Source organism: Protopterus annectens, chromosome 5.part1 (assembly GCF_019279795.1).
Source record: "Protopterus annectens isolate FY-2018-M chromosome 5.part1, PAN1.0, whole genome shotgun sequence".
In the NCBI taxonomy this organism is placed as follows: domain Eukaryota; kingdom Metazoa; phylum Chordata; order Ceratodontiformes; family Protopteridae; genus Protopterus; species Protopterus annectens.
Window position 1 is genome coordinate 479,804,861 of NC_056736.1, and position 27,854 is coordinate 479,832,714.

Consider the following 27,854-nt stretch of genomic DNA (forward strand, 5'->3'; position numbering starts at 1 on the left):
TTCATCTTTGTTCTTGCATAAAGCACTCACAGATACAGGGCTTGAACATTTCTGAATACTAGATAGAGCTATTTAACTTCATCAAGGTCACCAGGCTCTTTTTAATGTAAGGCAAATGCAAGCGGTTAATCCATCAATGCCTTTGAATCATTGGATTATCTGCTATTTGTATGTCTTAATTGTTGTTTGACTCACGTTTTCCCTTTTCTTTACTACATATGCTACTTTTTTATGTAACTGAAACATATTCTTGCTTTTGAAATTAGTTATGCAAACTACACATTACTTATCCAGTGCAGCTCAAAAATATTTATCCACAGACTGGTCACATTACATGTTGTACTTTTATATTTATTTTATTCAGGTGCAGCAATATGTTCCCTGGCTACAACACAATTATAAATCTGATATGCTGATTAAAAATACCATATATGACTCATGATATTAGATGAAAACCTGTAAATGGCTGTTTCTTTGTTAGTCCCTTATAGTTGTCAATCTCCATTTACTTATTTCCTATAAAAGGCACCGGACCAGGTACCTGATAGTGAAAAAAGATTCCAAGATTCTATTACAGCTTCCTATTGAAATGTCAGCCCTCATAAGGGTGGTGCAGTGATGCAGCGGTAGCATTGTCACCTCACAGCAAGCATTTCTCTGGTTCAATTCTTGGCTGGGGTTCCTTCTGTGTGGAGTCTGCATGTCCTCCCTGCGTTCATGTGGGTTTCCTCCCACATTACAAAGACATGTGTCTGGAGTGTTTCTCCCTGGGCCTCTGCTGAAAATTGGCTTTGTTGCAAGTCAAACTTTCCCAGTTAACAAATGTTAAATAAAATACTGCTGACACAGTGAAAAAAATACTGAAAATGGAGGAGAAGTGTAGATATCAAATATCACTATTCTCCATTAAACTTGTTTTGGCAGGAGGACGTGCTCCCTCACACTCCAAATGTGGAGGGCAAGCCACAAACCTATATATACCAACTCTGAAATAGCCATGCCTTGGAGAAATGGGAATATTCCAAAAATGAAGACCTTCAACTTGGTATATGCAATTCCTTTTTTTTTTCAGACATTTTATCTCCATGTTTCAGGACTCACTGTAATGGGTCCAGAAATTCCAAAGGATTATCTTCTGCTACATTTTCTGTCCTATCACTGCAAGAGATATAAATTATCCAACATAATCAACTATGTTTTCTTGGCTGCATTAAATAAATACCCTGACTGATTTATAGATGTAAGCTTGCTAGTCTGGGGCATTTATCCACCAATATGATGTTTTTCTAGACTACTTTCATCAGTTTATATCAAACCAGAGTTGTACAGACTTATACTTGTACCATTTTTTTCAGGTTATGATGTTGTGTAATTCTGAGTTACTTGACAACACAAAACATATATCTTGAGCTTGCAAATTAAATTATACGCTTGTTTCTCCTCCCACCTAACCAATGCATTTAGGATTATAGGAAGTTACTAGACTGTTGCCCCTAAGGCCCTTATAACCCTAGTCAAAAGTTTAGCCCATATTTATACAAGTCAGCACCTGATGCCCCTGTCCAGGAGGGACACTGGTGGAATCCCAGGGATATATTTTCTGTCTCCCATCCAGATATCCAGGTTGCACTTAAAAAGGGGTAAAGAGGTACTCTGCTTAACATGGAGAGGGAGTCTATTCCACAGATGGGGAGTCTCTGGGACACATATCTGTCCAGTCAACAAGTACTATTGATGTCACAGACCAGGTTGAGGTCATGCATGCAGGTTACTCAAGTGGAGCTTGACTTGCGGATATGCAGCAGTCCCATCAAGGAGGCATCCGAGATCACCTTGTATGCCAGACAGAGGTCACCTCTGAGGAGTCTGTATGAAACTGAATAGAGGGATAGGGCTTTTAGCCTATCTGCGTATGGTGGATTTTTGAGGCCCTGGATACTTCTGGTTTGGAACCTCTGTGGTCTCTCCACCTGCTGCATGTGCTGTGTGAGGTACATGCCAAATGGGGAATTGTACTCAATAATGGACCTAATAAGGGAAGAATACAGGGAGGTTATGACCCCCTTGTCCCTGGATGAGATACCCCTACTTATGAGGTGGGCCATGTAGAAAGCTTTCCATACAATGGAAGCAACATAGTGGTCAAAAGTCAGGTTGATGTGATAATTTGTGGGGACATCACTCTCCCCAAATAGGGATAATAATGAACTTTTGGTATTCATCTTGAGGCCATGTCTCTGGCACCAGACATTTGTTTGGGGGAGACCCTCTTGGAAGATGTCCACATCACTAGGGCAATTGATGACAGCACCCAGCTTGCAGTCATCTGCAAACTTGGTCAGCCATAACCCACTGGTTTTGGCCTGCACCTCAGAAAAGGATATCCCAAATAACAGAGGCCCCAAGACTGAACCCTGGGGTACGCTGCTCATTACAGGTCTACTGCTTGAGGTGGCTTCCTCTATTTTGACTAGGTGAGTTCTATCAGTGAGCCAGTTATCTACCTATCTGGTAACATACAGATTGATGCACACTTGAGAGAGTTTATCTATTATGCCCAAGTAGGGAATAGTGTCAACGGCTTTGGCCAGGTAGGGTGCACTGTCTTCCCCTCATCCATTGCTTTGGTGACTGTCTCAAAGAAGTCAACCAGATTTAATAGACATGACCTCCCCTTGATGATGCCAAACAGGGATTGAGTGTTTGGAGGTTTCCAATATCCTAGTTAATGAAGTCCATGATAATTCGTTCCATGGTCTTGCAGATCATGCTAGTTAGGCTGATGGGTCTATAATTTCCCAGATTGGTGGACACCCCTCCTTTGAGCAAAGGGATGACAGTGGCTGTCCTTCACTCAGCTGGGATGAGGCCACTACTCAGGCTTTGGTTGAATAGGCCACTTAATGATGCTGCAAGTTCCTTTCTGAGTTCATGTAGGATGCAGCCTGGGATATTATCAGGTCCCATGGAAGCTGCATTTTTTTTACCTTTGAGAGAACAGTGATGCCCTTTTCCCTAGATATAAGGGAAAGGGGGCAGGTACTGGGAATGTCCTCATTTACTGATGGGTGGGCAGATGGTTGATGTTTTCACTGAATCTGTCAGCCAGCAAGTTTGCTATATCTACTGCATTTGTATATGCGGTATCCTTGACCACCAGTTCTGAACATACCTGGGTGCTTCCTTTGAGATTGCGGACATATGTGAAGAAGGCCTTATGATTGTTTCTAGTAGATGTCTGTTTCTCATGTTGTGCTAATTTGTATGTAGTTAGAGTGGACATAGATCATGTTATAAGAAGGTATAAAATGTGTCACAATGGAACTATAATGTCTTTATAGAATTCAGCTAAGCTTTGGTTTTATAACAACTCAGAAACTGCCAAATCATTTGTAAAATTAATGGAATGCTCACTTCTCCCATCTGAATGATTGTTGTCCCTGCAGTGACCACATTCTCAGCTCACTACATACATATAATATGTTATATTAGTTTTCAAATGTCTACCCTGCTGGTGGTTGAGATAAAAAGAGAAAGCCTACAACTTGCCAATTAAAACCTCAATGACTCTATTTTCTTGTAGGGAATGTTAGCCAGCAACATTTCCATTAAATTGCAACCAGTAATTCATTTTTTTTCTGAATTTTCTCTTTTCTCTGTGGATATATAACAACAGATTCTGCATATTCTGAAAGGGGGGGGGGTTGTCCAGTGCAAGGATTTCTTCACCCTGCAAAATGCTTACTTCAGGATTTTTCTTTGGGTTAAATGTTCAACCACTTGTGTTTATCTGGTTAGAGTTTGAAGTAGTAGTTACTCAGAGGCACGCACATAGAAGCTTTACAAGTATAAATTGCAAGCACTTGTAAATGATAGTATTGCCTTACAATGGACAGAATTTGATTAGCATACTGTTCTACTTCTAAGAATGTTTTAAAATAAATACTGTAATATTTTTAACACTATGATTTTGTATTTTAGTATCAGATAGCAAGCATGTGGTTATAAGCAACATATCTCACACAACATGTAAAAACAGAAATAATACACCCCCATGCTGGTACAGTTAAAAAAATAGACAAACTTAATGTAAACTCCTGTGTTATCTGCTGGATTTTTAATTGGCAAGACGATAGATCCCTGGCTGAAAACTTTGCTGGCAGCATCTCTGAATAGTAGAATTGTTAAAATTGAGGACCGCAGGGCTGAGTGTTGGGTCCTCTCTTATTTGGTAGTGATAGTGCACACACATCCAGTCCAATATCCCAGAAATGTTCTTGACCATGTTTGCAGATAACTGCAAGCTGGGCACATATCCACTTATTCACTGATATTAAACAACTCCAGCAAGGACTAGAGTATGCAGATATCTGATGTTCTGAAAATGGTCTCAATTTAAATGCAAAAAAAGTGCAAAGTAGTAGAATTCAGCAAAAAAAGCTGTTCCTCATCTCATATAAAGTAAATGGTATACCTCTTCAGACAGATATCTTTGTAAGAGATATGGGTATTTAGGTGAACATTTGTCTTTCATTCAATCATCATGTTTCTGACATAGTCAGGAAACCCTTCTATATGGCCCAGTTAATTTCCAAGGAAATGTCTTCAAGATCCAAGGAAGTCATGCTCTAACTCTGTAGCCGATAAATTACACATATTCTGGTCCTGCAAAAACATATATAAATTATGGTGTTCTTTGAGAGCACAACTCGAGAAAATGGAATACATGAAATCCACTCTTTCATGGGAAATGGCACTTCTAAATATATTTCCCAACTTGTACAACTTTGAGTCCAAGCATATCATTGTAACACTGTGCGCTTTCCTCAAAACCTATATAACACTTAATTGGCTAGATAGAACCAAAACATCTTGGAAAGTGTTTAAACTCTTCGCCACTAAATATGTTCTTGTGAGCAAACTAGGTACATTAAGTCAAAGAAAATACTTCCAGAAATATTGGAAAAGTCATAGAAATACTTAGTTAGACTCTCATCTTTCAACCATTTCTCTCTATATTCATTTAAAAGTTTCCTTTTCAACTACATATACCTAATGCCTGAACTCTGTCAGTTGAGGACTGCGAAGACCCATCCAGTTTCCCCAGAGATATAAGTAATTTATGTCTGAGCATACCTTTTGATTGTACTTGTTCATCTCAGTTCTAATAATTCTTTTGTACGACATTCTTTATGAATGACAACCAAGTGTATATAATGTATATAGTTTAATAGGTAGATCTAGACATATGGTCACTTAAGTTTTGTGTGAGAATTTAATAAGTATATCACTACTTTTACAAAGCAAGTGAACACCAAATATTGTTTTATATTAGTCTATGTTTACCTCTGACTGATGTACTAGCACTGCAATTCATATGTCTGATACTTTCAATTTTCCTGCTTTTGATTGTATGTAACATACTTTAGTTGAAAGCCAGTTATCTTTCTATACTTGTCCTGTATATTGGAAAATATAATAAAAATTATATTGAAAAAAAAAAGATCCAAAGAAGTCATCCTGCCAGTGTACACTTTCCTTATCACTCTCATCATTGAAAACAATGCCTCCTTTTGTGTGCACATTTTAGCATATTATTGAACTGAAAAAGCCCTAAAGATACCTTTCCAAGAAATTTAAAGACCTTAAATCCTTCAACTATCATGATGGATTAATACAGTTCTTCTTATATTGAAAGCCTAGAGGCTGCTACAAGGTGACCTATGACATAATTTCAAGCCATGAAAGACCCAATCCTATTTAAGCTTCTTTGTTAAACCAGTGGCTCAACAAACACCCTCACTATGGACTTAAATCTACACCGACAAACAAACAAGAATCATAGGAGAGATAGGTTTCTAAATCAACATATTCCCAGTTTATGGAGTAAATTACTACTACAGGTCAAAGAAAGTATTACTTTGACTACATTTAATGACTACATTTAATGCTAGTCTTGAAAACTGGAGTGACAGACACCAGTCTACACTAGGATTGTTATGTACATACCTGGTCAATTCAGGAGGTAAGCACTAATACATGCTTGAAAAGAGAGGCACTAACTTTTAAATGTGTAAGTTAAAGGTCTTTATGGCTAGGTGTCTACTGATCATTGTGATTGCTTGCCCAGTATAATGCACCTTTTTTAATGAATAAAAAAAAACATTATTCTCCTTAACAGTTACCATACTATCATGATTATCACTGTCATTTACTAAGCTCATGTTTAGCAAAGTTGATATTCAAATACATGCGCACTCATATACACTTACACATACACTCACACACATAGAGACACACACACACTAAAATACAGATGTGAGCAGGCATGTACATGCACATACAGACATCAAAACTTTAGAATACATTTTCTGAGAATTGTAATTATTACAGTTTTCAGTCTCTGTTTTCATGCATAATTGTGACACCTCTATTTATTCAACTGCCTGAAACTTCCACTTTTATGTTTGTATTTTGCAGATACCTGTGAATTTGTCTTTGTATCTTTTTATTATTTCCCCACAAACTACACAGAATCTTAGTTCTGATGTTACATTAAATAATTCATCTTCAAGTTGAGGACCTTCTTTTGTTTTGGATTCTTACTTTGATCCAACATGGACATTTTGTAGGCAATGGAAGTTTCTTTCACATTAACATTTCTGTCTCTGCTGCTTTATTTTCAGTATTCCTTTCAATTTATAATAGTTTTCTAGCATGAGCAACACAGTGGAAGTATGTTATCTACTTTTCAAGCTTACATCCATCAGACATTGAGCTGGTAAGTGGTTGAATCCCTGCAGTGGAGTGTCCCTGCATTCCAAAGCTGGAAGATGACAATCCATATACATTTTTGTACATATGTTTCTCATCTGAATTTTAATGGCATAGTTATCTCCACATGTTCACCAACCAGAGGATAGTGTAGCCTGGATAATTTATGTTTGAATTCCCACTGATGTACAAATATTCTGAATTTCTGACTTGTGCATCATACACATTGTCTAGTATGAGAACATCAGGTATCCCTGCCAGAAGAATGTAGACCACAATGCACAGGTCATGCTTGTTTCATTTTATTTCACGGAACTTAGAATAATAATCCCCACAGATGTCCTTATGTTCTTAGAGAAATTAAACAAATCAATGACCAGTAGACCCCATGGATGATTTACAATTTGTATGGTTTCATCATTTTAAGGATGTTTTTTATAGTGTTCAGTATAACTGGCAAACATCTGTGTGATGCTTTCTGAGCTGAAATCCCGCCCAAATCATATCTTCTTGTTCTTCTTAGCATTTTAAAGGTCCCAGATGTGATTTATGTATCTTCTCAAGTATTTTTCTTAGTGGATAGGAATTATTATTTTGTTCAGCTTTGAACACTATTATTTATTATTATTTAGTATTTTGAATATACTAAATGTTATGCTGTCATACTTAGTAGGCTGTTGAATATCTACCAGTTGCCAGTACTGAAAATTGTTTAATAAATGGCTTCTTATAGGACAAGAGCAGAAAGGCCATTTGTATGAGGGTTCACTGCCTTACAATGCCATATACAAAACAGTAGCTGTAATTTAGCTGACTTATTGTACACATAACCACTAATATAATAACCACTACACTCCATAATGTCCAACTTGGTCAGTAGGAACTGTCTCAATTTGTGCAAGAACCTGGTTACCAGTCTTACCTAATACTTAGCGCAATATTCACCATTACTGTAACTTATAGACCATCTAGGGCAGTAGCAATGCAGTAAAATATATCTTCTTTCAGTGCAATACATGCAAATCCATAAATTAACCATAGTGCAATACTTTAAGGTCCATAGTGCAATACTCTAATGTGCAATGTCTCTTTCTGTGCAAGGATCAATGCAATATCTTAACCAAGTACCTGTGCAATACTAAAGTCTCATGCAAGTAAGTGTTCAGTTCAAAAAGTGTTAAAATGTGTTTCTAATTATGTGCAATATTAGTCTGCCTACCTGCATGTCTGTGATGTAACAGCCAGGTGTTACATGTGTAAATGTCTGTGAAAATAGTCATATGTTGTCTGCACATTGAGTCTGGAGATACAGAATTTCATTCAGTTTTTGCACTTGTGTGATTTCTGAATGACAATAAAGTTTACTTTGACTTTGACATATTCACAATACACACACACACATACACACTGTCTTATACTGATTCATAAGAAGGTCTAATCATACCTTGCAGTGCCAGATCCCCTTCCTGCTTTTATGATAAAATGCTGTTTCCAGCCAAAACAACATGGCCCATCCATGATGCAATTAATGTGCACCCTTAAATAAGGAAAAATTACTGTCAAGTAATGATACCTATAAGTAAGTAAAATTGCTCTGTTTAAATCAGTCTAAGACTACATTAATAAACAGCAAATATCCAGCCATAGGGAACTGAAATTTAATAATAAACTGATTTACCAAATAGATTACTCAATTCAGATAGCAAATTAGTATTGGCTTGTCATTATACAAAGAAATATAAAATAAACATGGTTGAGCAGACAGATAGCATTAAAAATATTATCATTTAAATAGTTTAAATACAACACTAACTGAAGATGACCTCAATATAGCCACCTCTAATTTGCAAATGACTCAGAAGTAATGTACATAGTCATGAACTTATCGAAGCTTAGAGTAGGCGGACTGTACTCTTAACTGTAGTTTTTGGAATACTTCCAAAAAAAAAATCCATCTGAAAGAGTGAACTAATGAGCAGAACTATGACCGTAGAATACTACAATTAATTTAATAGTGAACTGTTCTGACTTGAGGTAACACTGAGAAGTTTTAAGTTAATATCATCTTTTTAACAATCCGTTCTGCATAAGACCTGAACCTTCACTTTCTATGTGAGGTCAAATTCTAAATATAAATAAACCTCTTCTCCAAAATAAACTCAAATATCCAGTCTCAAATAGGATAACCTAGCTTTTGATAGGAAATAAGCCCTGCTAGCAATTTTAATTTCCAGGAAACTTCTGCATTTTTGTTTAAAAACTGCCGATATTATATAACTTCTCACATTTTATATACTCATCAGGTGTTTATATAAACAGACTGCAAATTGTAAACACATTTTACATACTTCTTGTATCTTTACTGAAAAAAAAAAGCTGCGGGTTTATACATCTTTCCATATTTTTTCTATTTCTATAACAAAGCACAAGAGTTCTTTAAATACCTACAACAGACATAGCTTGTACAGAAAGTGCATCTTTTTATCACCACTCACTCCTCTGACTTGATAGGACTCTTCCTCTAGCATTTTCAGACTGTCATGTTCTATAGCAGTCGGAACAATCTAGCACACCCATGGCGTAAGTATTGTGCAACCTTAAATAAGCCAAAAATGCTGTCAAGTAATATTACTGATAACTAACATTATTCAGTTTAAAAAGGACTATGACTACATTAAGTAGCAAACAACTCAGAGGTAATGTCTATAGTCATGAACCTACTGAAGCTTGGAGTAGGCAGACTCCACCACATAAGCTTTACTCTTTTGTCCGCTTGCCCTCTGTAACATTTTGAAGAAATTGTGACCTATTAATTACTGTGAAGTTTCTACTATATAAGGAATGTTGATGTTTTGGATCCCGCACATTGCTCTACCATGGCACCATAGAATTCCACCCTTGAATGATGTCCACCCTTGGGATACACTACTGGATGTTCTTATCTATTTGAATGTTGCAGACTAATTATACACCCCCCCCCCAGATTATAACATGAAGCACTACCTGTATAATAAAGTATTGACTGTAATCTGGACAGACAGTTATATAGACTAGAATATATTAACTTGAATAGATGCAGATAAACTAGAAGTGTAGTGCAGGAAAATGTCTGAGAAGGAAGTGACGGTGTACCGAAAGTGGAAAATATCATTGTGGAGTGTTAGGGTATGGGAGAGGAAATAATAAAGTGGATACATATTTTTATAAGAACAGATTTGGATAAGGCATTTGATTCTGTTATCAACAGAGAATTATTGTAAACCATAAAAGATGTAATGTTTGTAAATAAGGTTTAGGTGAAGTCAGTATTTAAACCTTAGATGAATGGGCAAATAAAACGGAAATATAAATTATAAAATGAATAATAAAACTGTGCTGTCCCTTGTACCTGTTATTTTCATTCTAAACCACAAAGGTAAAACATTATGTCAGAAGTAAAAATGACATGAAAAGAATGGGAATTATATAAATATGTAGAAATCCCACTGGATTTATCCTACATTGATGATGTGCTACGGACTTGCACATATGATTTAAAAGATTTAGTGTTAATACAACTAGAATGTACATTTCGTTTTAAATGTTAATGAGAATAAAGTTATAGGGGACAGTAAGAAATTTAAGGATTTTTGATTAAAGAAAAGTTGCAGCTTTGTGAGATAGTTCTGGAAATAATGCTAAGTTACAATAACTGAAGATAACGACAAGCAAAGCAAATGGTTAGCTCTGGATGACTAAGTTTGCAGATGACTGCAAGCTAGGAGCAGTCATTGAATCGACAAATTACCTAGCCATCCTGCAGGAAGGTTTGTCTCAAATAAAAAGTGGTGCTAAAATCATGAACTGAAACTAAATGCCAAAAAATGCATTATTGTATGCTTTGGGAAGTCATCTACCCCATGAAACTACCACGTTTATAACACACACCTAAGAGCTGACACAGTTGCTCAGAACGTAAGAGCGTATGTGAACAGTGACCTAACTTTTAACCAACATGTGTGTATTGTTGTGAGAAAGGCCTTCTATATAACACAGCTTAAAAACAAACTGATTGTGTCTAGATCTAGCAATGTTAATATCTCCCTTTACTCAGCCCACATTAGCCAGTTATTGAATATAATGCCCCCCTTTGGCATGTATCTGTCCAGATACTTGCAACAACTGGAACACCCATAGAGATACTTTACTAAAAGGATATCAGGCCTAAACAACATGTCCTACATGGTTCACCTCAAAGCCCTGTCACTATACTCGGTATTCTACAGAGTGCTGAGTGGTGACCTGTGTCCGGCATACAAGGCATCCTCCAACCAATTACTAATGAATTTACAGCACAGCAGCAAGTAAATGGCATCAGAAATACATAGTCTAGGGATCTAAACTTCATCTGCAACATCATCAAAATGATTTGGAGGGGCAGGTGTGTCTCATAGAGGATACTGCTGCTGTGGAATCAGACTCCTCATCCGCACAAAACAAAGTCATCCCTGTCCATTTTTAGGTGCAATTTAGATATATGAATGGGAAAGAGAAATTTTACTCCAGGACTTCCCCCTGTACTACTAGTGGAAAGAGACAATTCCTAAATGCTTTATCCCATGCATGGGCCTTCAAAAATTATCTATGGCATAATCCCAGATATTCTCATTAAGGAAATATATAAGTATTGAACTTGGGATAGGTGAGGCTAATGTATAACCAAATGGGATTGCTTATTTTGAGCACAAAAAGGGAAACTGACTAACTTTAAAATGACCCTGAAGTGCAACTAACCTAGTACTTATGAACTTCTGATGTTGAAAATGCTTTATTTTAACATGTTAAATAAGTGTTGGAATAACACCATGTAAAATACATGATAGTAATTAAAACTTATCATTGAGTATATACAGTAAGACTATCCCCTAGATTTAATAAAAATCCATGTAGGCATAGTCTAGAGTCTTCACGGAATGGTACCATATCCGTATACATGTTTCCCCCTCTGCAGCATGCCATGTATATTAATCATGGCGCATTGCTGAGGGAGAGCCATGGAACATGGTTATTGAATAAGTTTAGGGGGTTTGGCACTAACTGTGTCCACAAATGAGTAACACACTCCCTGCACTGATCAATTGTATTATAGCAATGTAAATTAATTTTCTTTTTTATTTTTTTAAAAAGCATGTTTGTGAGGTGTGGTGCAGAATGCAGCAATGCTAAGTGGTGCCAAAACACCTGCCCGACATCTAAAGCATGTTTGTGAGGTGTGGTGCAGAGTGCAGCAATGCTAAGTGGGGCAGAGACATCTGACAGACATCTAAAAATAGAAACCGGATGTATTTAATTATTTATTTAAAGGTCAAGTTTAAGCATAATTGAGTGGGTTTGAGTGGCACAGATCAGTGCTCAGCACTGCTTAAAGGTTATCTTAGAGGTATATGTAAAGGTATAGCAAAATTCCACATATCCAAGTAGCTAAATGAGTTGAGTTATGACCGTAGATGCAGGGTTTGAATACATGGAAGGGCAAGTAAGCATTCATTTTCAAAATACAAATTAAGCTAATCATTTTTAAATTCTAGCCTGCTGCACTCAACTAAGCACTGCTAAGACCTGCTAGGACCTGCTAAGCACTGCATAAACAAAATAATGGCTGATAATGTTTAAGCACTGCTTTGCATTGCTTGGCTGGTTTGTGCACCATGAAGCACTGCCAAACACTGCTTGGATGAGCTGAGCTGATTTGTGTGGTACTAAGCGATGAACCACATTTTTCAATGTTGCCAAATGGCATTTAAGGGTGGGAAAACAGGCTATATTAACCTCACTAGGTGGAAATATAACATAATATGTTGGAGTTCTACCTGTGTAGTGACTATGGCTGGCATTGGAAAGGGTGCACACTTCCAGGTGCAGTGGTGGGGCATTCAGGAGTCCAAGGTCATGGTTGGACTCCTGGTGAAAAACAATGATGACTGGCTGCTGCAGGGAGGGTTCCAGGGCTCAGAGTGTGAGGTGGAGGCTTGGGACCAGCTAGCATGTGAACTCAGTGTGCAGGTATCCCCTGCACAGGTGAGCAGGTTTGTCACCACCATGATGACCTGAGGCGTAGAAAGGAGGAACTCCTGGTCTCCTGGGTCCGAGAAGCTTGGGCAGGGAATGCCCCACAAGTTTGAAAGCAATTTTACCTTTGCTTCACCAATACCTAATCTGATGTCTGATAAACTGGTATGCATAATGTTGTGGTTCTCTCCCAACAGCTGCAAAGGAGATGGCTCGCAACATCGAAGTGCATGCTAGGCGCTTGGCTAGGTTGCGTTGTGAGTGTGATGAGTACAGATGTATTTTGCTATCTGTAGTCAAATAAGCAAGAAAGAGAAAAGCATTAACTGCGATTAGGTATATACAGTAATGATTGTATTGCAATGAATGTGGACTTGCATGTCTACTGCAATAAGTGCATACTGCCAACTGTAGTGCAATAAGCAGGGAAGACTAAAGCATTAACCGTGATAAACTATACGCAATAAAGTTTGTAGTGCAATAACTGTGGAATTATAGCTGTATTTCAACACCTGCATAACGACAACTGTTATGCAATAAAAATTCAAAACTATACCAGTAACTGCATTAAGGAATCTTTAATAAATGCTGTTGTGCAATAAGTGTTGAATTAGGGCTGTTTTGCAAGAAATCAATTATGACAACTGTTCTGCAACAAAAACACAAAGCATTGACAGTACCTGCAGGAAGGTATATCTAATAAAGTTTATTGTGAAATAAGTGTAGATTCAAAGCTGTTTTGTAAGAAATTAATTAAAACAACTCATTGGATCATAGGAAGTTACTAAGCTATTGTCCCTGGGGCCCTTTCATGCCTAGCCAAGAATTTAGCCCATGTTCCAAGTCAGCACCCTATGCCGCTGCCAAGCAGGGACACAGGTGGAATCCCAGGGCTGTATTTTCTGTTCCCCATCCAGTTATGCAAGTTGTGCTTAAAAGGGGTTTAATGAGGTACTCTGCTTCATGTGAAGAGGAAGTCTATTCCACAAAAGGGGCAGTCTCTGGGACACAAATCTATCCCACCGACAAGTCCTATTGATGTCATAGACCAGGTTGAGGTCCTGCGTGCGGGTTACTCGAGTGGAGCTTGACTTGTGGATATGCAGCAGTCCCATTAGGGTGGGTTCTGAGATTGCTTTGTATGCCAGACAGAGGTCACCTCTGAGGAGTCTGTAGAAGACTGAGTAGCGAGACAGAGCTTTTAGCCTATCTGTGTAAGGTAGATTTTTGAGGCCCTGGATTCTCTGGGTGAGGAATTTCTGTGGTCTCTCCAGCTGCAGCATGTGCTTTGTGAGGTACATGCTGAAAGGGGCATTGTATTCAATAATCAGTCTTAAAAGGGAAGAATACAGGGATATTATTAATACCTTGTCCCTGGATGATATACCCTTACTAATTAGGTGGGCCATGTAGAAAGCTTTCAGTACAATAGAGGCAATATGGTGGTCAAAAGTCAGTTTGCTATCAACCTGGGTTCCCAAGTCCCCTCATGACTGATTGCATGCTTAGTACCTTATTATCAATGTGATAATTTGTGGGGACATCATTCTCCCCAAAAGGAATGATGATGCATTTTTTGGCATTCAGTTTGAGGCCATGTCTCTGGCACCAGTCATTTGTTTGGGTGAGACTCTCTTAGAGGATGTCTACATCACTAGGGAAATTGATGACAGCACCCAGCTTGCAGTCACCTGCAAACTTTGTCAGCCATAGCCCACTAGATTCGGCCTGCACCTCTAAGAAATATATCCCAAACAGCAGAGGCCTCGGGACCGATTCCTGGAGTACACCGCTTGTTATGGATCTACTACTTGAGGTGACTTCACCTATTTTTACTAGATGGGTTGCATCAGTGAGCCAGTCTGCTAACCATCTGGTAGCATGTGGATTGATACCTAGTTGAGAGTGTTTATCTGTTATACCTGAGTGGGGAATAGTATCAAAGGCCTTGGCCAGGTCAAGGTAGGAGGTGTGCACCACCTTCCCCTCTTCTATGGCCTTAGTGACTGTCTCAAAGAAGTCAACCAAATTTAACAGCATGACCTCCCCTTGACAAAACCAAACCATGTGGGATCCAGTGTCTGGAGGTTACCAATGTCCTTATTAGTGAGGTCCATGATAATCCACAGCATGGGCTTGCAGATCAGGTTAGTTTGGCTGATGGTTCTATAATTTCCTGGATCAGTGCATGCTTCATCTTTGTGCAAAGGGATGACAGTAGCTGTCTTCACTTAGCTAGGATGAAGTCCTTACTCAGGCTTTGGTTGAATATGGTGCCTAATGGTGCTGCAAGTTCCTGCCTGAATTCATGTAAGATGCAGCCTGGGATGTTATCAGGTTCCATGGAAGCTGTATTTTTTGCCTTTGAGGGGGCAGTGATGACTTGCTCCTTAGAGATAAAGGGAGGGAGGCATGTCCTGGTGATGTCCTATTTTATTGATAAGGGGGACAGAGGAGTGTAGTTTTCACTGAACCTGTATGCCAACAGGTTGGCTATATATACAGGGTTTGTGTATGTGGTGTCCTTGAACACCAGTTCTGAGCAGATCTGGGTGCTTCCCTTGAGATTTTAGACATATGTGAAGACAGCCTTTTGATTGTCTTTACTAGATGTGGCCAGTTTGGATTCAACACTTGCTTTGGAGGATTTCATTAGTGCTCTTATATACTTGTACAGGCTAAGGAGAGATTGCTTCCAATTAGACACCTGCTCCTTATTGGTCCTGGACAGCAATTTTTTCTTTTATTATAGAGTTTATTTATTGTAGATATCAACCAGACAGGTTTACTCTTCCTTGAGGAGGAGGATTTCATCCTGTGTGATATTCCTGATTCCATGCAGCTATATAAATGCTCATATAGTACTTTGGTTTAAGTTTAGACATATGTGCAGCTTCTAGGGAGGGGAAGTGGGCTGTAAAGCTGCTTATACCTTCCCTCTATATTATTATTTTATATTATAACTTACTTTGAATGAGCATAGTTATCCAGGCCTTAATGAGCAGTGTTCTGTTATGTGTTTACTCAAACGTAAATGTTTATTACGCTGAATGAATTTATGAAGTTCAATATAGAATGTTTTTATAAGACAATATTTTATATACTTATAGGTTTGTATGACTGCACCTTTTTGATTGTTTTTTTTTTATATGTTAATGTTTCACTTTGTGCTTAAAAATTCCTTTAAAGTATATGTGAATATCTTTATAAATATGTATATGCCTTTTAACAACTGGTTTTAAACTTGTGATGCAATGCATTTTATTGGTCATGTGATTTTAAGGCTATATAAGGAGGGGTTTTACTGTCTGAATTTGAAGAAGTTCACTTGATTTGAGTGTACGAAAGCACTCACATATTAAAGTTTTGGTTTGCCTTTGGAGATGTGACCCTTTGTTATTTATTTTATCTATGGTTTACTATTAACATATGTTGCTACATTAAATTTTATTTTGGGGCATGTGTTTTATTATTGTTATGTATTAAAATGGTTGCATATTAACATATCTTATTGAATGACCTGTTCTGTTGGCTTTATGCCATAATTGTTACTGGCATGCTGTCAATATACTGGCTGTTCTGTTATTTATTGTTTCACATAATATGCATTGAAATTTAATGCGTTTATTTCCAATGTTCTAGCATGTTGTTATTACTAACAATGGTTTTGTTCATAACTAACCTATAGTTATTGCTATACCTCCATCACCACAGCATGACAGGGAAGGCTGGTTCCCGGTGATCTGCCTACCCTACCTCAGCTGGCCATGGCACCAGGTCCTTGCATGTCTGGGACACAGGTTGGTGGTGCCCCCTCTGCTGCCTCTGCACCACCTCTGGGTGGAACCACCTCAGGGGATGGGGCCCATCCTTCACCTGAGAGCTGTGGCAGAGGGGTGGTAGTCACCCAAGATCAACTACTGACCATGGTGTGCAGGATCATTCATCGGAGCTATGAATGTCTCCTGTGCCAGATTGAGACAACACTGGACAACCTGTTTCAAACTGGTTGGCCCTGGCACCCATCCCCCAGCACAGCAACCTCTGGGGCAGTGAAGGAGCAGTATCAACTGCCCATGGATGAGGATGCCAGTCACGCTGCTGCCATCTGGAGGCACAAACATCTTGGATTCCACAACACCCTCCCCTTCCAAGGTGTTTACCCCCCCATGTGTCAAAACTGTCCCTGTCTGCTGTCTTTTCTGTCTTGTCTGTCTGCAATTGCATCCTCTCCTATCCAACCTACCTCCCCACATGTATGTTTATCCCTTCCCCAACATTCCACTCTCTCCTTAAAAATAAAAATGGGCACCTGTCCCCCCCCCCAAAAAAAAAATCAACCTATACTTAGCTCTCCATTTTGCACATGTGCCCACTGGACACAACTAATTTGTCCCAATTGGCTTGACAACACATTTTTGTTGTCCTCACCACTCTCCCTGGGGTTTGTAAGCCCAAATTCATCCACAAAATGGAAAGCTATCGTTCTATCCTACATCCTTCTTGCACATCACTAACTGCCTTTCACTATGTTTGCCCTGTTTTCCCCAATTTCACCACTGTCCTATCACCCTCTTTTCTTTTCTTTTTAAATTTTTAGCACAGGTTTGAGCAGAAATATACTTAAATGAGCTTTAATGAGCCTTAATGATCTTATGTGTTTCTCACAGTATTAGTAACATGTACAAAATAATCACCTCTGCCATGTTTTGGACCCGGACCCCTGTCAATTACAGCCTTCTGCATTAACCCATTACTCCACATAGATCTTAATTAAAGCAGGTGTTTCCAGCAAAAGATACTGATTGCCACTGACAGACTGAAATTAAACCTAATGGGAAAATAGGCATGTACTTGGGACTCTGATGGAAAAACACACCAGTAGGCAGCCATATAAATAATAACAGTACATGAGGCTTGGGATAGCAGATATATGTTCCCTTTTATCTGCAGCATCTTTGAACATACCTGCTAAGGCATCAGTGGCACAGTACATATGCTCAACTGGCACCTTGCTACAGAAAAACTGCCTTTGAAAGCCATGCACATACTGATGGATGCAGATGAATGTCACAGCCTGTATGTTTGCACATATATATGGCTGCAGCTATATGTGCTGCAGAGCCACCTCAGTAGCTCAGTCTGTTAAATGCCTTGCATGCAGTGCATTTTGCCACACACACTCCTGGGTTTGAATCTAGTGTGTTGCACTTCAATTACATTGTTGTGAAGACAGTAAGAAATGACAGAGTCATGCAGTTTTAATCCCCATAGGTTACTGCTACTGAATTATCTGCTACTCAGTTTAGCAAGTCAAAGGCCTCTAGGTAGGGACACACTGCACATATTCATATAGCCTAACTATATGTCACCTACTACTCTGGTATTGGCATTGTTGCATAACAGATGCACCTTAAGCACATTCCTCAAGTGGGCTTTAAAGGGTACCCTTACCCTGGATCTTCTGTAACAACAGGGCTGCCACTGCTGCCACAGTTATACATACAGCTTGATGGCCTCCAAAGTGTTCACACTCCCTCCTATGTGTCCTAGGCTGCAGCAGCCGCTGGAGCCTGAAGCATACACAGCTGTATGTTAAGGTAGCTGCTACAGACTGACCATACCTCCCAACCCTATATAATAAGGGATCCAGACACAACCATACATAAGGGGGGGGGGCAAAGGCCCAGAGATAGGGACATGTTTCACAATTTGCCCCTACAAGATAATAAGTTGATAGAATAGCAGCTATTGCATTAGCATGCATATTATTATGGGTAGGAAGTATGACACTCACATGTCTGTCTCCCCTTACTGATCTCAGCCCACAATGTTTGCCAGTGAACTGCCAGATGACTACAATGTTATGAGACACTGACCAAATATATGAGGCAAACCTGTGGACATATGCCATACATCTCTACAGTGGACAGCATTTGTACTTACCCTCTGCAATGCTGTGGTCTCCACACCTCAGTAATGTCCATCTGAAAAACAGAGAAAGGGGCTAAGGCCTACATGAAGGCCTTATATATTGCACTGTGGTGCCATGCCATTGGCTAATAATAGTGCAATTCAGCTGTTTTGGATGCAATTACCAATTCTGAGACACAGGTTAGTACAGAGGCAATTACCTGTTTATGAGCATTACCTACAAAAGCCAAGCAATTCTTATGGGGAACAGGTCTGTATGTGGTTTCACTCACACAGACAGCGTATGTGCAAAGCATTTGCAGAGTAACTCTTCAAAAAAAGGAATACATCACTCTACCATGTATGTACTAGATTTCCCCATAAAGCATGATGCAGATGGGAGGATGATGTATGGGAAATAGGCATGACACAGTAGGCTTCTAGTAGATTTATTACATTGACATGTCAGTGATATTCTGCTGTCCAAGACAGACAGGCATGCTTCTCAACTGTCCCTGCTTTGAATCACATCTCTGCTGTGTCCCTGTCAATCCCTCCTACAATGGTTGGCTGTTGTAGTAAAGATAGTGGATTATACATAAGACATAGTGACACTAAGTAAGGGTGTACACTCCTTTAACATCAAATGATGTACTGTAATTCACCTGCTCTCACTGTCAATGTCACACATAAATAGTTCTAACATTGTAAAAGTGTCCCTGAACGTCCGTGATGTACTCTGGCTAAGTCCCTGTTTCGTGGACATTTGTCCCTGTCTGGTTGAGAGCTATGCCTATACATACCTCTCAACCTCCTACAGTAAGAAATCAGGACAAAGTCATAATTAATGTGGGGATAAAGGCCCAAATTCTGTGACATAGTATATATATTGGCCATACAAAGTAAGAAAGTGAATAAACTAACATATATTACTGTAGCCTAAGTGTTTTCTGAGGGGTCTGACATATAACAGTCAGATTCTGTTTTAATTTTCTGACAGCAGCCATCAATGACTGGATAACCATTTGTCAGACATCCACAAGTTTGTGCAAAAAGGACCACATCTATGAAGCAAATGACATTCTGCAAACATCTGTATAGGTGAGAGGTATGATGCCTACAGGGAACATATACTACAGAAAGTTTGCACTGCTTTCTGTCATTGTGGCACACTGGTGTTGCTGGACTGTCCCCATATAGTTGTAATAGCACACTGCTATTTGTCTGACAGTGGCATTATGACATATTAGTGGGGATTTTCCCATAGGGGACACACCAGAGTACACTGCAGTGATGGGTGTAGAGACATACAGCAGAATCTGTCATGGCACAAAGGGATATTACCCAGTATTGCTACTATCTTGGTGATAGCCACACGTAGTGTGTTGCCAGTTTGTGAGGTATGACATGTGAGGGAGCAGTGGATAGTACAAGCCATTATGGGTATGTAGGGTCTGTACATAGTGGACATCCATGTATCTGGTCCTGTGATGTGTTTCCCTCTTGTTGTCTTGCAGCAACTATGTACCAACGGAGACATCCACCATTTTCATCTGCATTGAACAATGCTATACTGGATGCCCTCAGATTCCACTATCACATCCTGCTTTCCAGGGGTTGCCACAATCATGAACAGTGGGCAGCATTGTGAGGTGACCTTGTGAATACTGTTAATCAGATTGGCCAACAGGACAGGACCTACAAGCAACTCCAACACTGGGCCATGGATATGGTCGATGCTGCACATCAAAGGGCAGCTGCTGTTGCCAGGGATTGTGCTGCCACTGGAGGAAGGCCTGTGACAGAACAAACACTCTCAGCCTCAGAGGAATTTCTGGTGAACCTAGGATCAACCAAGAGTTCCCAGGCATCCATCACGCCATACATCCTGATGGTGGGTGACACAGCATCCACATCAGAGCAGCATCCAGGTAAGCTTACTGTGTTCACCTCTATAATACTGTATCAGTCATTGTGTCAGACTCTCTATACCAGTGCATGGTTGTTAGGTCTATTTGCATTGGGGGGTTGGCTTTAACCCACAGTTGTGCACACTTACTCAGAATGTCAGCAATATAGCCAGTATCACATTAGCTACTGTACATGTGGATATAGGCACATATTACCTTGTAATACTGTAACATTTGGTGCTGCTGATACTTCCTCTCCCTCACCTTTTCATAGGTCCATCAGGTGTGGCCAGAGTCTATGGTCCTGTACCTGGTAAGTGTGATAGTGCTGTTTTACAGATCGTGTATACCGTATGAAAGTTAAGGGTTACCACTTTGCCTTATGCACAACTGTTGTGCTTAGCCAGAGTAGAACAGTTGTATGTTCCATTTCAGAGCAGTTAAGTACAGTGCATAGCCTAGGGACTGACAGGTGTATACAGGTGTGTATTTGTAAAACCTTAACATGCTTGCACTTATAGTTATGAGAAACTATGCAGCCTGCTATACATGAGGCACAGGCACATTCTGAACACAACACCAGATGGATGCTTAGAGTTATGGATGCAACACAGTCTGACATGCCTGATTGCCTCCACCTCACTGGTGATGCCCTGGAATGTTTCACTGATGTTGTGGACAGACAGTGGGCTGGGGCAGTGTCTGTCATTGACCGCACATTGTCTGTGCTGGAACATCTGGTTGGAGTTGGGCATTGGACACATGGACGTAGGCCAGAAACACCATCTGCTAAGAGTCCACGTGGCTGTGCACACTCACAATCCCGTAGTGGCAGTACCTCCAGCACTACAGAGGGAAGTGTGTTATGCACACCACTACATGGCAGGCCATGGGCACCTGGTCCTAGGTGGTCCCATGGGGGACACATGCCCAGAAGACAGCAGTCACATTCAGGTAATAGCATCTCATCTGACCTTGGCCATGGTGGTGGCAGTGCTACTCCTGGTGAAGCCAGTTCCCATGTTTGTGGCCAGAGATGGTGAACTGTCCATTCTACCATATATGGTCTACAGCTGTCCACCATACACATGTGTATGGCTAGCATTGGGCTTGACTGTGTATATGCACACACTCCAATACATCTGTCACATGCAAGTCACCAACAGACACACATGGCATCTCCCCATGGCTCATCTAACCAGCACCCCTCCTTGACTCACACACATGCTGTCAACTGTTTGGCACAGCCTAGACCTCTGGCACCCCCAATACCACACCCTATGCAAATGATAGCTGTGACATATCCCTGCCATCCATGCCATTGATACAGGGACCTGCAAATGTGTCTGATGCACAGTGTGACTGTATTACTTTACATGTGTTTGTGTAGTGCAGTAGTGTTATGCCATGGCAGTTGTTGTGGGCCACGACGGGTACTGTATGCTCAAATGTGTCTTGACTACACATCAAACTTTGTGTATCTTTGTTGCCTGATGTTACACTGGCAGTAGTGGTACAGAATTACAGGTGTGTCATGGACCTGTGTATGCTTGTGTCCCAGGAGTCTGAGTGGTTCAACTATGGACAAATGGAGGCAATACAGTGGCACAGGATGGCAAAGCAGTATAGCAAAAATATGACACCAGCAAGTTATGCCAGTAAACATGCATGGCTCACTAGGTGCATATGTGTAGAACAATGAGTCAGGGACAATGGTGACAGTCAGCATCATCAAGTTTTCATACCCTGTGACAAGGTCTGCTACCCTTGATATATGTCAGCTGGGTTTTCTGCAAGTACAAATCTAGATGGTGATGGACATCAATTATGCTTGTGTAGATTAAGGCAATTTAGGGCCAGCAGCTAGTCACAGGGTAAATGGCATACCCAATGCACAGAGATAGGCCAGATGGCCATGTATTTAGTGCTGCAATGGAGATATATTTAAACACACAAAAGTTGGCCACTTTGAGATTAGTATCCCTACCTATCTAGTAATATACAACACAGCTTACAGTACTTATCGCATACGCCACAGAGTTTATCTGATACCAAAGTGTCAGCCAGCACTCTTAAGGTGGATTACATCAGCAGGCCTTGTAAGGGAGATGAGTGTTGAGGCCAGCAGCTAGTCAAAGGGTATATAATGCATGAGCATTGCACAGAGATAGCCCAAGCTGGAAGATGTAAGATTAGAACCCCTACCCATCTAGTAGTACACACTATAGCTTGCAGTACTTATCGCATGCACCACAGAGTTTACCTGTTATTAGGTTGTCAGCCAGTACTCTTAAGGTGGATGACATCAGCAGGCCTTGTAGAGGAGGGAATTTAGAGGCCAGCTGCCAGTCACAGGGCCATAAGATGCATACCATTGCATTGAGATAACCACTATGGGCATGTCAATATTACTGTGAGGGGATATATTGATATACACATAGAGTTGGATGATGTGAGATTAGAACTCCTTCCTATCCAGTATTGCACACGACAGCTCACAGCACTTTTCAAATGTGCCACAAGTTAAGTCTGTTGCATATGTTGATGCAGGCACAGTACTTGTGGAGTATACACAGTGGCCTTGTGTTAGACAGCATGTGTGGCCTGCAGAGTGATACTGCTTGGTACTGTTCTTGTATCTAGTGTCCTAGGGGTGGGATACCTGGTAATATCCCTGCTATGTGTGTACACATACCAGTCTGGCCATATGTGGCTGTTTGTAGTTATAGGTGGACATGTGGTCAGGAACAATATGGCCTGTCCAAGGCATGCTTTGCACCCATTGTACATCACACCACCAACATACCTGTGTCTGTCTACAGGGTGACAGTCCGCAGGCACAGGGGTCTGTGGTTGAATGGATTATGTACTGTTGCAGCCTTTATCTGGTTCCATCTTACAACTGTTGTGATGTGTAAGTGCAGATAACCCCAGCATTCTGGGGTATGTGGAGACATTTGTTCATCCCCATCCATATCTATATAAATGTGTATAACAGGAATGTCTCCTTAAATGTTGTTGTGTATGTACATTATGTAAATGAAATATGTAGATATATGTGGGAGGGGGTCTATGTATCATTGTACTGTATATAGCTATATATACACCTTGTTGTCATATATATATATATATATATATATATATATATATATATATGTGTGTGTGTGTGTGTGTGTGTGTGTGTGTGTGTGTGTCACATACTACTAGAGACACTAATCAAGTGTGAGAGGGATAGGGAGAGACAGATATGTATACGTAGCTGTATGTATGTACAGACATATTTCCACATAGCAGGTCTTTGGGCGGTAGAGGCAAAAGATTTGGGCTCAAGTTGGCTAAGTGTAAGAACATGCCCAATGTGATTGTCAGTGCTTACAAGGTGACTCCAGGCAAAAGCTACCAGTACTCTAGTCCAGGATTATGTGTGCTGCCGGCCATAGTCTGATGCACCTGTTATTACAGTATTGTAGTTCCCTGATATTGTCCAAGGCATTCCCTGGCTGTTTGCTGACCTTAATATGTGACTAATACCTCACAACTATACAGAACTTCACAGACTGTCTAGAAGTTTGCTTCATATTTTTAGTCCATTTCACATAACATTCTGGTTTTCCGGCAAACTGGTGGCTAATCAATGAAGACTTTAGTCAATAAATAATGACAGACATTTGAGTTTCAGACTCCATAATCATCAGGAGATCCATGGTAATGCAAGGCGTGTTATTCTATCAACAATCTATGCTTGTAGAAGCAAATGTTTAAAACCTGTCCCTATTTGTGGCCTTTGGTCCCACTTGGTTTGTCCAGATTTCCTGCTTTAAGAGGTTGAGAGGTATGATGTGACTGGGGTACATGATGTGACACCACACACAGGGTGACAGTCTGAATACCTCTCTCTGTACATGTTTTTGCAGAATCTCCAGCATTTTGCCCCATATTTTGCTGTGTTCTTCATACATTTGTGGTTTTCTGGTACTATACTGTAAACAGCAGTCACTGACTTATAACTACTGACACATTTAAGTGATGGCTTTTACATCCTACAGCTAATCTGACCTGCTGCATCCTGATGTTATACTAGCCACTTGCTAGGTTACTCAGAGCATGTTTAATGTCTGTCTGTAGGTATGACCCTTTGTGCCCCCACTCACTGCCTCTGTCCAGCTTTCTTGCAGTAACAGATTGAGAGCTTATGACAGTCTGTGGGACTGCCACCATATGAGTACCTCACATGCAAAAGATGTTGGATGCTGCCAGATATGAACTATCAGCACCATCACCCATGCTACTGTCCCTGATCCAGTGAGCCACACCAGCCACCAGACAGAGAGGTTTCATTCCTCACACTATCAACAATATACAGGAATTGTCTGGTCTGCAGGTATATCATTACAGACTTACTGTTACAGCAGATGTATGGGAACACTGAGGTGTTTGGGGTGGGGGACAACCAGCCTATGCTTTGCTGGCATAGACAGGCATGCGACTGTCCTGTGGCCCCACAGTTTGGCATCTCCCTGGAATAATATTGTGGAGTTTCCAGCCATGTGGTCTAGTGGATGTTATGAGGCACAGACTAGTGAACAGAGTAACTGTTCTCCCAAGGGGCTGTTAGATCTGTACACGCAGCCTAGTAGCTCACTATACATCTCTGCAAGTAGTCCCATAGCACACTATATATAGCCCACTATATTCCCTTGCATACATGTCACAGGTCCATACATATGCTAGCATATTGTAGTACCCTTTACAAGTAGTGTATAGGAGAGTGACTTACTTTGTGAATGCAGCAGTTGACAGACCTGTAGTTTGGGGCTAACTCTGTCTAATGCATGCAGTCCACAGCAAATACATGGTGAGGTACAGGTTGTGTGGTCTGGCTGACATCATTTTTACAAATATTTATGCGAGTCAGAGTAAGGTGTCAGTCCCTGGGGCCCTAGGTTGTCAGTGCATGGGCATATGCATTGTCTCTTGGCCAATGCCAGGGCATATTGGACATGCCTACATCTGCCTACTGGGACAGCCTCAGTGGGTTCCTCCTTTAAGTCCCCCTGCGCGTGTGGCTGTGGTGACGTAGCCACTGGTGGGGGGCTGTGTATCCCATCCCTTTGCTGATCCTGCTGCAGCTGTTTTCACAGCATCACATTGTGTAGCATGGCACATACCGTGAACATCTGTGTACATGTGGCTGGAGAGTACTGCAGGGCTCCGCCATATATATCAAGGCACCAGAACCTTGACTTCAACAGCCTAAACACATGCTCTATGATGTTCCTAGTTTGTGTGTGTGCCTTATTATGATATTCATTCTTTGGTGGTGTGTATGTGCATTTCTGGTGGGTGTCATCATCCACAGTTCCAGTGCATAGTCAGCATCCCCAAGTAAATGACTGTGTGGGATGTCCCCCTAGCAAACATCTGGTACAGCTGTGATGCATGCCAGATATGGCAGTTATGATAACTGCCAGGGTTCCATCACACAAATTCATGATAATGCCCTGGGCATTCCACACAACCTGTCAGTTGATGGAGTGGTACCCTTTGCGGTTGATGTAGATTCTATCATCTTCACTGGGCGGTGCCTTGATGTGTACATGAGTGCAATCTATGGCACCCAGTACCTCAGGGTAGTGTGGTACACTGTAGAAGAGTCTCATACTGCTGGCCCTCTTCTCAGGGATGTGGGGAAAATAAATGTGCTCACTGGCATGTGGTAGCCTGCCATGTAGGAACTGTTGGAGTACCCTGGAAGCAGATGCCTGTGAGACAGCCATCATGTCCCCAGTTGGTCTTTGGAAAGTACCTCTAGCTAGTATCCTAAGGGCTATACATACCTTTGTTTCCACTGGGAAGGGTTCCCCTCTATTGGCTCTGGGTCTGAGTTGAGGTCAGTAGAGCTCAGTGAGTTCTTGTAGTATGTCTCTTTCCACCCTGTTGTGCTCTACAATCTCCAGCTCATGTAGCTCCTGGTAGGTTACCCTGGGCCTGAACAGTCTTCTCATTTTCAGTCTAGGCCTATTGTCAGCATCAGCAGCAGCTGTATTTACCTCAGCATCTAGCACATACATATGTAGCAGAGCTGCAGCAACACCTAGCATTCTCTCAGTTAAAATTCTCAAGTCTGTACTCCAATGGTGCAGAGTATGGGGATAAATCAGATTCCATGGTGTGTGCAACCTTTATCGTGCTTTGCTGTAGATGTAGACTGTGTGGTTGGCTACCTATAATGCATTCCACCTGCCAAGTACATCATGAAGGAGCTTAATGGCCCTAGTTTAAATGAAACAGAGCTTATCAGTAATTAATATATCATTGGCTTTCTCAGTCAGTTTTTTCGACAGCCTTCCTTGCTGATCACTGTAGCGTGTCTCTCAAACCCATGCAGCAAAGATCAACAAAGTTTAGCAGTCAGTAGACACACCCCCATGGAAGGTTATGCTCAGCATGGTGGTGCACTGTGAAAACATGTGCAAACATGATAAAACACTTGACTCAGAGGTAAACACATCTTAACAATTAGTGTACATGCCTTCCCTGCTCAGCAGAGCACCGCACCATACAAACAGGTGCCATTGAGCTCCAATGAGTGTAAAAGATTGTGGACAAAACTCTTTTTGATATCAGTTACTTCTTCTGTGGACACTAAAATGGTTTTGTGCCTACACGGATGGGATCTGCGGACACAGATACCTATTTGTGCTATTCAGTAACTCCAGGTCATTTGCATACAGATCCATGCACAATGCCTTGAAACTACATGGTTCCAGGCCTTGCCTCATTAGCAACTGCAGCAGTCTAACATTGTACATATTCTGTACAGGGTCCTATAATGCATTACTGTTGCATACTCACAAATTCTGTTTTTTAGAATCTTTTTATATTTTTTCCATAACGGCATTTTTCCGCACTGCAGTACACTGTTCAAACATACCCGGGGTATTAAAAAAATAAAATTATTTTACATTATTTTCCATACAGTTTTGGATACACAGTGGTTAGTTTTGCACATATCTGTGTCCTCCATGCTATTTCTGCCACTGTAAGTAGACTTTTACAGCCCCTGGTGTCATTTTTACATCCTGTACACAAAATATTTTCATGTACATTACAGATATCAACATGTGGTCTGCAGGACTACCTATCTGCTTGCTGGATCACTCAGCCTGCCTTATTTGCATGCATTTCACCTGCTTATGAGGTGATTTG